At 54.3% G+C, this 8,463-nt stretch overlaps 1 long non-coding RNA gene across 1 annotated transcript; it reads right to left on the reverse strand.

Moving 5' to 3' along the window:
• Window positions 1–392: 392 nt before the first annotated feature.
• On the reverse strand, window positions 393–5,932 carry LOC111816599. The gene is made up of 3 exons (XR_002820959.1): window positions 5,776–5,932; window positions 1,560–1,672; window positions 393–620 (listed from the first exon to the last, which is right to left on the reverse strand). It is a non-coding gene; the product is annotated as an uncharacterized LOC111816599 (long non-coding RNA).
• Window positions 5,933–8,463: the final 2,531 nt, after the last annotated feature.

Below are 8,463 nucleotides of genomic sequence, written 5' to 3' on the forward strand. Positions count from 1 at the left end.
TGTGCCGCTTCTCCTGCTTTTTCCTTCTTCTTCCCTAAAATAACGGCAGTCTTCTCTCTGACCAAGTCATCGAGCTGGACAGTGAGACTCCGGAACGCGTGCGATCCCAGCTCGTCGGGGGACGCCCAGCCCATTGGATCAGGCCCCCCGCCAAGGCACTCGCTCAGCTTGGACGACACCCTCCCTCCAGGGGACCCTGAGCAATCACACTGGGACTTAGGGTCTCACTGCGACCTCTTCGCTGATGACCTCACTCCCCTCCCCTAGTGCCACCTACCACAGCGCCAGGGACCAGAGGTCAGACCCAAAGTGCAAGCTTCGTGGGAGGTTTGAGGGCCAGACCACAACCCAGGCCAGAGGTCAGCTGGGGCTGTGCTGGAGCGAAGGCAGAGGTCCCGGCAGCCTCCGCCGGGTGTTTCGAGGCCTCCGGGGACAGGCTTTGGAGGCTGTGAGGGCGTGGACAGCACTACTGCTGCGCTCAGGCCTCCAGCTCCTGTCGGGGTCCCCATCTCAGAAACGTGAAGGCTGAGGACTCCTTCCTGACTGCACCCGGGAATGTGACCCGTCGGTGTAGAAGTCAAACAGTTCACGTTTCCATGGGGGTACGCATCCTGTAAAATCTAGAGGAAAATGAACACAGGACCCTGAGAGCTAAGGGAGAATAAAAAGGACGTATGAGGGCCGGGGAGACAGCTCGGAAGAATAAGCGCCTGCCTGGCTAGCGCAAGGGCCTGAGTTCAAGTCCCAGTTCTCAAAAAAAAAAAAAAAAAAAAAGGTGGTGTGACCCTGTGACAAAGCCACAGTGAGATGCCTGCCTGTGTACTGGCACCAGCTCCTCAGGGCAGGAGCTCATTATGCATCACAAATATAGAGTGATAAAAATTCAAACATACACAGACAAGCAGACGGACAGACAGACAGGCAGACAAAACAGTAGCCATACAAGCACGCTTGGAAGCACAGCCCTGTGCCTGAGTATCAGAACCAGACAGCCGAGGAAGCAGCAAGGACCCCCCGGGACACCGACAGTTCTGGGAGGCCCAAGGGTTGACCCAACAGGTTCTTGAGATTAAATCTGTTGATATGGAATTGTTTTGCATTAGGATCTGTTATGGCGTGGTTGTCTGATGGTGGAAGTGAAACAGACAGGTATTTAGGTAGTAAGGAAAGTGACCCTGGAGTGTCCAAGAGGAAATCCCCCCAGAAAAAGGTGGGTGGACCAGAAGATTGCAGGAACCTCTAAAACCCTTAATAATTGTGGGCCAGTGGCGGTGAAGGACTCCAGGGTCTGCAGAAGTGGGTCTTGGTGCAGCTTGAGAGAGCCCCAAGACTTTCAGGGGAATTCAGGAAGAAACCACAACTCCTCCCGATTGTGGGTTCAAGGAACATGGACACAAATGGCCAGACACGTCTGAAGGAACACTGGGGAGGAGGGTCTTCAGAGTCCCCTGGCTTCCACCAGGACGGGGGAAGCAGAGTTTGCTGGGAAGAAGAGGAAGCCGAATGGGCTGTCTGCCTCCCAGGGGGAGCCTCGGGGCTCCACACAGAGGAGGTCTCACCTGAAGGGAGCTGCTCCAAGGAAAGGAAAGGCAAAGGGAGTTCCAGCCACGGCATCTTCTAAGCTTCCAGGGCAGCAGGGCTTGGGTACCACAGACAAGCACTGAGCTCCACCCTGAAAACGTTGGAGCCAGGATCACCAAAGATCCTAGGGTCGTGCTCCTCACTGTTCCTCGGGAAGAAGTGCTTGGCGCATATCTTACGGTTCCTCAAAGTCTAAATAACAGAGGTCGTTTGGGTCCGCAGTCACCCGTCACTGCCCCGCCTAGGTGCTCACCCCTCTTCCTCCCCCAGCAGCAGTGCTGACAATGGGCACTGCTAAGCATCTGCCAGCAGAGTGATGACCCGGGCTATGTGGAGCTTCCTAGGCAGGGGCGTGTGGGACAGAGGGGAGACCTCCACGTAGAAGGACGTGCGCTCCTGACACCCACTCCATCTGTCCATCACAGAGACAGAGCCCGAGGCACAGCGTGCAAGTCAAGCAGCTTGCATCAGCTGGCTTTCCCACAGCAGGATGCAAGACCTGCTGCCCATGTATTAAAGAAGGTTTACGGGACTCAGTTTCCAGCGGCTCAGCCCAGGGCTGGCTGCTCCAAAGCGGCCAGCGTGGCGGAGGCATCTGGTGGAGAAGGCTGCTCACCTGTGGCAGCCAGGAAACAGAGCGAGGAGGGAGGAGCCCGGCACAGGCACAGCCCCTTGCAGGTGGTGTCCCAGGACCGCTCCAGCCAGCCCCTCGGCGTCGATCAGCTGGAGCATCTCCACAGTCCCATCACCTTCTGGAAGCCCGAGCAGACTTCTGGGAACCGTTTTGTTTTTGTTTCTCATATTTTTTAATCTTTCATTTATTTGGTACAGTGTCTCACTACACGGTGTGGACTCATAGTGATCCTCCTTCTCAGGCTCCCCAGCTCTATGATTATAGGCATACAATGCCACGCCCAGTTTTGGTGGCCAGCAAGGTGTGCCGGGCTTCTGGGACCGGAATGGCATGCAGTACCAGGGACTGAACCCAGGTCCTAGACTTTGCACCAGACCCCTAAGCTATCTCCCCAGCCCTCTGAGGGCCATTTTGTATCTAAACCACAACACTTTTTAATGCCATTTTCTCAGTTTTTCGTTGAGAAGTCACCTTTCAGAACTGCCCATCACAGCCATGCCTGAGCCCAAGCGGCACAGTGACAGCCACCTCTGCAGCAACTCATGGCATGCTCGCCTGCTTCCGACCCTGAACTCCGCGGCACCCCATGTGAACAAGCACAAGTCTCCCGCTGAGCAGGTGAGAAAGGACTTTCCACAATCGTAAAGCTGACAAATGTCTCCTAACTTGCGCTGCTCTGATTTTGTGTATGTGTACGTTCCTAAAATTCATTGCCAAAGAGGCTTTTCCCAGCTGTTATTTGAAATAAGATGGGGGAAATCTCCCCGCATCTGATCTACTACTGTCAAAGCCCTCCAGTTGGTTATGGAAGCCATTGACCTTGGAGAATAAAACCGGTCCTTCCCTCCCCAGACTGAGTGGCCCTTCCCCTCCGTCTCCCTACACCGAGCACAAGCACAGAACTGTGCTGCCAGAGAGCAGCAGCTGTGACCACTGCCTCCCAAAGGGGACCGTGGCTGTCTCGGAGAAAGTGACAGCATTTCTGCAGACCTGCCCACCGGCAGGCGCCTTCCAAATGGTTACTGGCACGGGCTTGTTTTTCTGGCAGTCGGACAGTGGAGCTCTACCCACACCACGGGACGGCACTGCAAGCGGAAACAGACGCCCCAGCTCCTCCCGCCCCGCCTCGCTTCCGGACTGCGGGAGAAGGTGCTTATCCTCCCGCCCCAGCGTGCTGTGGACAGCCGCGAGGCCGAGCAGCTGCTGCGTCGGGAAGCGCACTTTGCGTTCTCACGTGCCCGGTCTGGCTGGAGCCCACCCCGCCCCCGCTCCAGCTGTGAAGTGGCTCCGTGCCGCCCAGACCTTTTGTTCTTATTTCTGCTGAGACTCTGTCCTCATTGTCAAGCTTGGCAGTTATTGCGGGTACATCGCCTGCTTCTGAAGGGCGCTGAAATCTTATCTGCCGCCAGTGTGCCCGTCTTGGTGCGGAGCACCCTTGGGTGGCAGGGAGAGCCATCCAGGCTTGGTGGCCCAGGACTGCAGTCCTTGCACTCGGGGAGGCTGAGGCAGGAGGACCCCAAGTTCAAGCTCAGCCTGGGCCACTTCGTCACTTAGTAAGAGCCCTGTGTCAGTATAAAATACTATTAAAAGTGTCTGGGATGGGGCTCAGTGCACAGACCTTAGGCTCAGTCTCGATAACAAAAAATTCGTCGGGCCAGGGAGATGGCTCAGTGGGATAAGTGCTTCCCTGGCAAGCACACCGGCCTGAGTTCAATCCCCGGTTCTGCCAAAACAAAAAATCCGTCAAAAGAGATCAGATCCGAAGCCCCGAGGAACTGCGGGCAGCACGTGATGCCAAGACTTCTTTTCATCCTTTGAATTCAATCGTAACTGACTTTCCCGGCGGGCCTCTCCTCACAGCGCCCACAGGGGCTCGCGCAGCAAGGTCGGCTCGGCTCGGTTCAACAGGAGGGGACGACAGCGAGTGAAGCACAAACTATTCGGGTTGGTGAGGCAGCTGCCGTCTCAGCCACGTGGGTCCTGAGGCCGACGGTGGCGGCAGAGTGGGCAGCGCACCGCGGGCCGCGCTCAGCTCCCGGCGCTGCGCTGCGTGTTCACTCCACCAGGCTCTGGGTCGGGGCAGGCGCGGCGGGAGTGCGGCTCGGCCTGAGGCCCCGAGCTGCGCGGAGTAAGGACCCCTTCGTCACGGAGAAGGGTGGGCGGCGCACATAAGCGACTCATCCCGCCGAGCTCAGCTTTGGGGATGAGGTCCCCAGGCGAAGTTCGGGTGGTCCGTCGGCATTTTCATTACAGTATCCTGCAAAAGAGAGAGAGAGAGAGAGAGAGAGAGAGAGAGAGAGAGAGAGAGAGAGAGAGAAATTAAAAAGAAGAAAATTGTTTTAAGAATTAAAAATAAATGTTAAGCATTAACTGCTCCTTTTAACAGAGCAGAAGAACGAGCTCCTGCGAGCTGCCGAAGCTCTGCTGGAAGACCGTGAGCTCTGGGTATGCAGAATTTTGTTCCAGCCTGCAGTCCTGTGTAGACAAATCCCCCTCACTTTCTGGGAAAGAGGGAATGTGGCAGGGCTAGGCTTTGGAGCCCTGCAGCCAGGGTGAGAATGCTGGCTTCATGCTAAGCCAGTGACAGGGCACCTACTGGAGGACTCCGGGGGTCTCGGGGTCCACCCAGGGAGAAACCGTGGCAGCCATGAGGAAAAGCCAGACGAGAAGGGGTTGGGGAGATAGCTCAGTGGTCTGAGCACCCGCCTGGCAAGCGCAAGGACCCAAGTTCAATCCCTTGTACCACCTGCTGTGCCAGGCCCAGAACCCAGGTGCACTGAGCCAGCCACCAAAACCAGGTGTGGTGGTGCACACCTGTAATCCCAGCACTGGGGAAGCTGAGACAGGAGGATCACTATGAGTCCAAGCTACGTAGTGAGACCTTCTACCAAATCAATAAATAAATGGAAGATGTTTTTTAAACATTAAAAAAAAAGACAAGAAGACAAAAGCTGAGTCTGGTGGTGGTCCTTGCCTGATTGGCAAAGGTCCTCTGAACAATAGGGGCATTTATTCATGCCTTTGCAAAGTTAGCATGACATGGCAAAAGGTTGCCTAGTGACTAACAGTGACATTAGCCAGGCAGGCTGCTTTTCTCAGGACTGAGGTGGCTTGGTTGCTCTAGGCACTAAGGCCGAGTCCTGCTCTCACCCACGACCTATTTCCAGCTTCAGCGGCTCCCAACATCTACTCTCTTGGGTTCAAGGCTTGGTCCTGTGAAAGGCACACAAGTGTCAGCAGCTATGAACATTTTCATTTTCTGTGGCCATTATAGGAAAGAAGTAAAAACACCCACAGTTGAAGCAATTAAACTTGGTAAATTTCCATACCATTTTAACAAAAGATGATAAATTATGGAAAAGTAAAAAGATAAAGGAAAGGGGCAGTGAATTTAGAAAGAAAGCTTCACGTGGGGAGAACCCAGCGGAAGACAGTCACTTAGCAAGCCGCCTCACACGGACCCATGTGGGCACAAGCCCCTTCGGTCTGGTGACAGGGTGGCTCTGTCTTCCTTCTCATGGGGCGTAGGGAGACCCACACAGGGGGAAGCTTAAATTTACCTTTACGCAGACAGGTAGACGATACAGGGTTCTCTCTGTCTTTGCTGTTTTTTAATTGTCTTCTACCACAAACCAGCATAGCTCTCAAGGTCCTGGGTCAGCAAATGTTAAGAGGATTTAGAAAATAAATCAATGAAAACTGAGGCTGGGGGAGGCCTCGTTTAGGAAGGGAAAAGAGGACTGGACGAGCTGTAGGGGGAACTGCAGAAGGCCTCCCAGAGCTCACCTGCTCTTGCACCACATTGGATTTTAACCTCCAATCATCTCATCCCTCACATCCTCTCTGACTTTTCTTAGGGAAGAGAGCATGGCTGCGCCCCCTCCCCAAGCTGTCCTTTCCTGTGCTTCCCTTGCCTCACAAGCCCGCAGGCATAGCAGACATTGCCCGCCCGCCTGCCCTGGCCTCCTCTGGCTCTCCTGGCATCTCAGCAGATGTGCCCGAGGCCTCCGCAGAATTTCCACTTCCCTTAAAGACCTGAGTTCACAGGAAGCCTCATTCCCACACCTCACAAGACAGCACCTACAGCAAGAACTGCAAGGCAGAGCTCCCAGCCCTGCAGAGGCTCGGTTAAAGAAAACAGGGTCTCGCTTCACTCCCCCACTTGCCCTCCTGATCCTGGGCTCAGGGAAAGATCAACCATCTCTCGTGCATCACAGAAGCTAGGAGGGCTCGGGCAGAGGTGGGGACCGAGGCCCCTCACTGGGCAGCCAGGGCGCAGGAGTGAGTGCGCCCTGCGGGTGGGCGCCTGACCCCAGGCAACAACCACTGGAGCCCCAAAGGTGCAACAGACAGGTGAAGCCTTGGCCCTGAGAGGAGGGCTCTCCAGTGGTCTCGGGTGACCGCTCATTAACACGCAGCCCGCCCAGTCTGTGCCGACTGCTCTCGGGCGCTGGCCCATGGCAGAACATGGGCTGCCAGTCTCGCTGGACACATGGTCACGGGGGACCCTGGGGACGGTAGAGAGAGCAGCAGCTAAGGCCGCAGCAGTGGACAATGAAGACAGAAGCTAAAGCCACAGGCCTAAAGGAGATGTGTAAGTCACAATAACACGGATGACCTCCGTGAGGAAAACGTGCAGCGGAAACTGACTTCCTCGCAAGAGCAGTCTGTCAGGAGGTGACTCAGAAAACATGAACCAATTCACAAAGCTGCTAGTCAATAAATCGGATTAAAAACTAGTAGAAAGTACAATAACATCACCACTCTTTGGCTGTCATGCTAAGAACCGACTGAGGCAGGGAGCACTAATCAAACCTAAACAGAATGTCAGCCAGCCAGGGGTGGTGTGTGCAGCCCCAGCACGCAGGAGGCTGAGGCAGGAGGACGGCCACAGAGCGAGGCCAGCTTGAGCTGCGTGTCAGGCCCACCCGAGTGACAGAGCAAGATCCTGTCTAAAAATAAAACCAAAGAGGCCGGCCAAATAGCTCAGCAGATTAAAGTGCCTGTAAGCAGGCGCAGGGGCTGGGGGTTCGATCCCCAGGCCTGCCATGCCAGCTCTGCTGCCGGGGTGACCTGAGACAGCAATTGAGACTGGGCGTGGTGGTGCGCGCCTGTAATCCAGCTCTTGGGAGGCTGCAAACAGGTGGATCACTAGGAGTCCCATCTAGTAGTGAGATCCTGAACACCCTGTAGACCCTTCCCTAAAATACAAAAGTAAATAAATGAAACAAAGCTAAGTGAATGGGTGAAAGATCAATGAAGAGCTAGGTATGCACATAATTTTACAAGCTAGCTTTAGCAAGTTAATGACTAATCACAAAATAAGAAGTAGTCACTGTACTGGGGAGAAACAGGAGTGAGGTCCACACCAACAACACTGGGACAGATTGACTACTTGTGCCTTGGGACAGAATATACCAAGATGGGACAGAGCACTGTACACAGCCGGTCCTGCCCCAGGCTGCTGACCTAAACTGAGCAAAAGCCAGGCTTAGGGGCCACCTCAGGAAACCACTGTTCTGTGACCTTTTGAAATACCAATGTTGTAAGAAAATATGCAAGGGGCTTTTCCAGATTTCAGGGGTCTAGGGACACATGGCAGCAAAATGCACTGTGTGCACCAGGACTGGACCCTGAGCCAGAAGATCAGTGACAGCAGACACACTAGAAGCCCTGGGAGACCGATACAGACTGCAGCCTGCTCACGGCGCGGGGCCCGTGAATGTGGCTGAACTCAACACCTATATCGCAGCTCTGCTCACAAATGCCCGGTTCTCACAGGAAAACACTCAAGTATTAAAGGATAGATGATAAGACATAGGCACCTCACACAGCTAGGAAAGGAAGGAAGTGGGAGGGGATCAAAAAAGAGGGAGGGGAAGAGAGGGGAGAGGAGAGGAGAAAGGAAGGAAGGAAGAGAAGAAGAGAAAGAGGAAGGGAGAGAATGAAAGAAGGGAGAGTGGAAAGGAGACATGGAATTACAAGGAGGAAAATAAATTTGTGTGGAGAGGGTGGATCCCTATGGAAGGTATACAAGGATTCTCACCTGCACTTTCGTAACTCATCTATGAGTGAAACTATTTCAAATTGATGATCAAATGTACAATAATGAAATATTACGTCACAGTATCACAGGACTCATTCTGATAGAATGCAGGATGTCTTTCCTTCTGCGGCTTTTCTCATAACTGCTCAGGGGAGACCCTAACGCCCCTCCACCCCCTCAAGGGGCTTGGCGAGTCTCCAGA

Source organism: Octodon degus, unplaced genomic scaffold, assembly GCF_000260255.1.
Source record: "Octodon degus isolate 3935 unplaced genomic scaffold, OctDeg1.0 scaffold00035, whole genome shotgun sequence".
Classification (NCBI taxonomy): Eukaryota; Metazoa; Chordata; class Mammalia; order Rodentia; family Octodontidae; genus Octodon; species Octodon degus.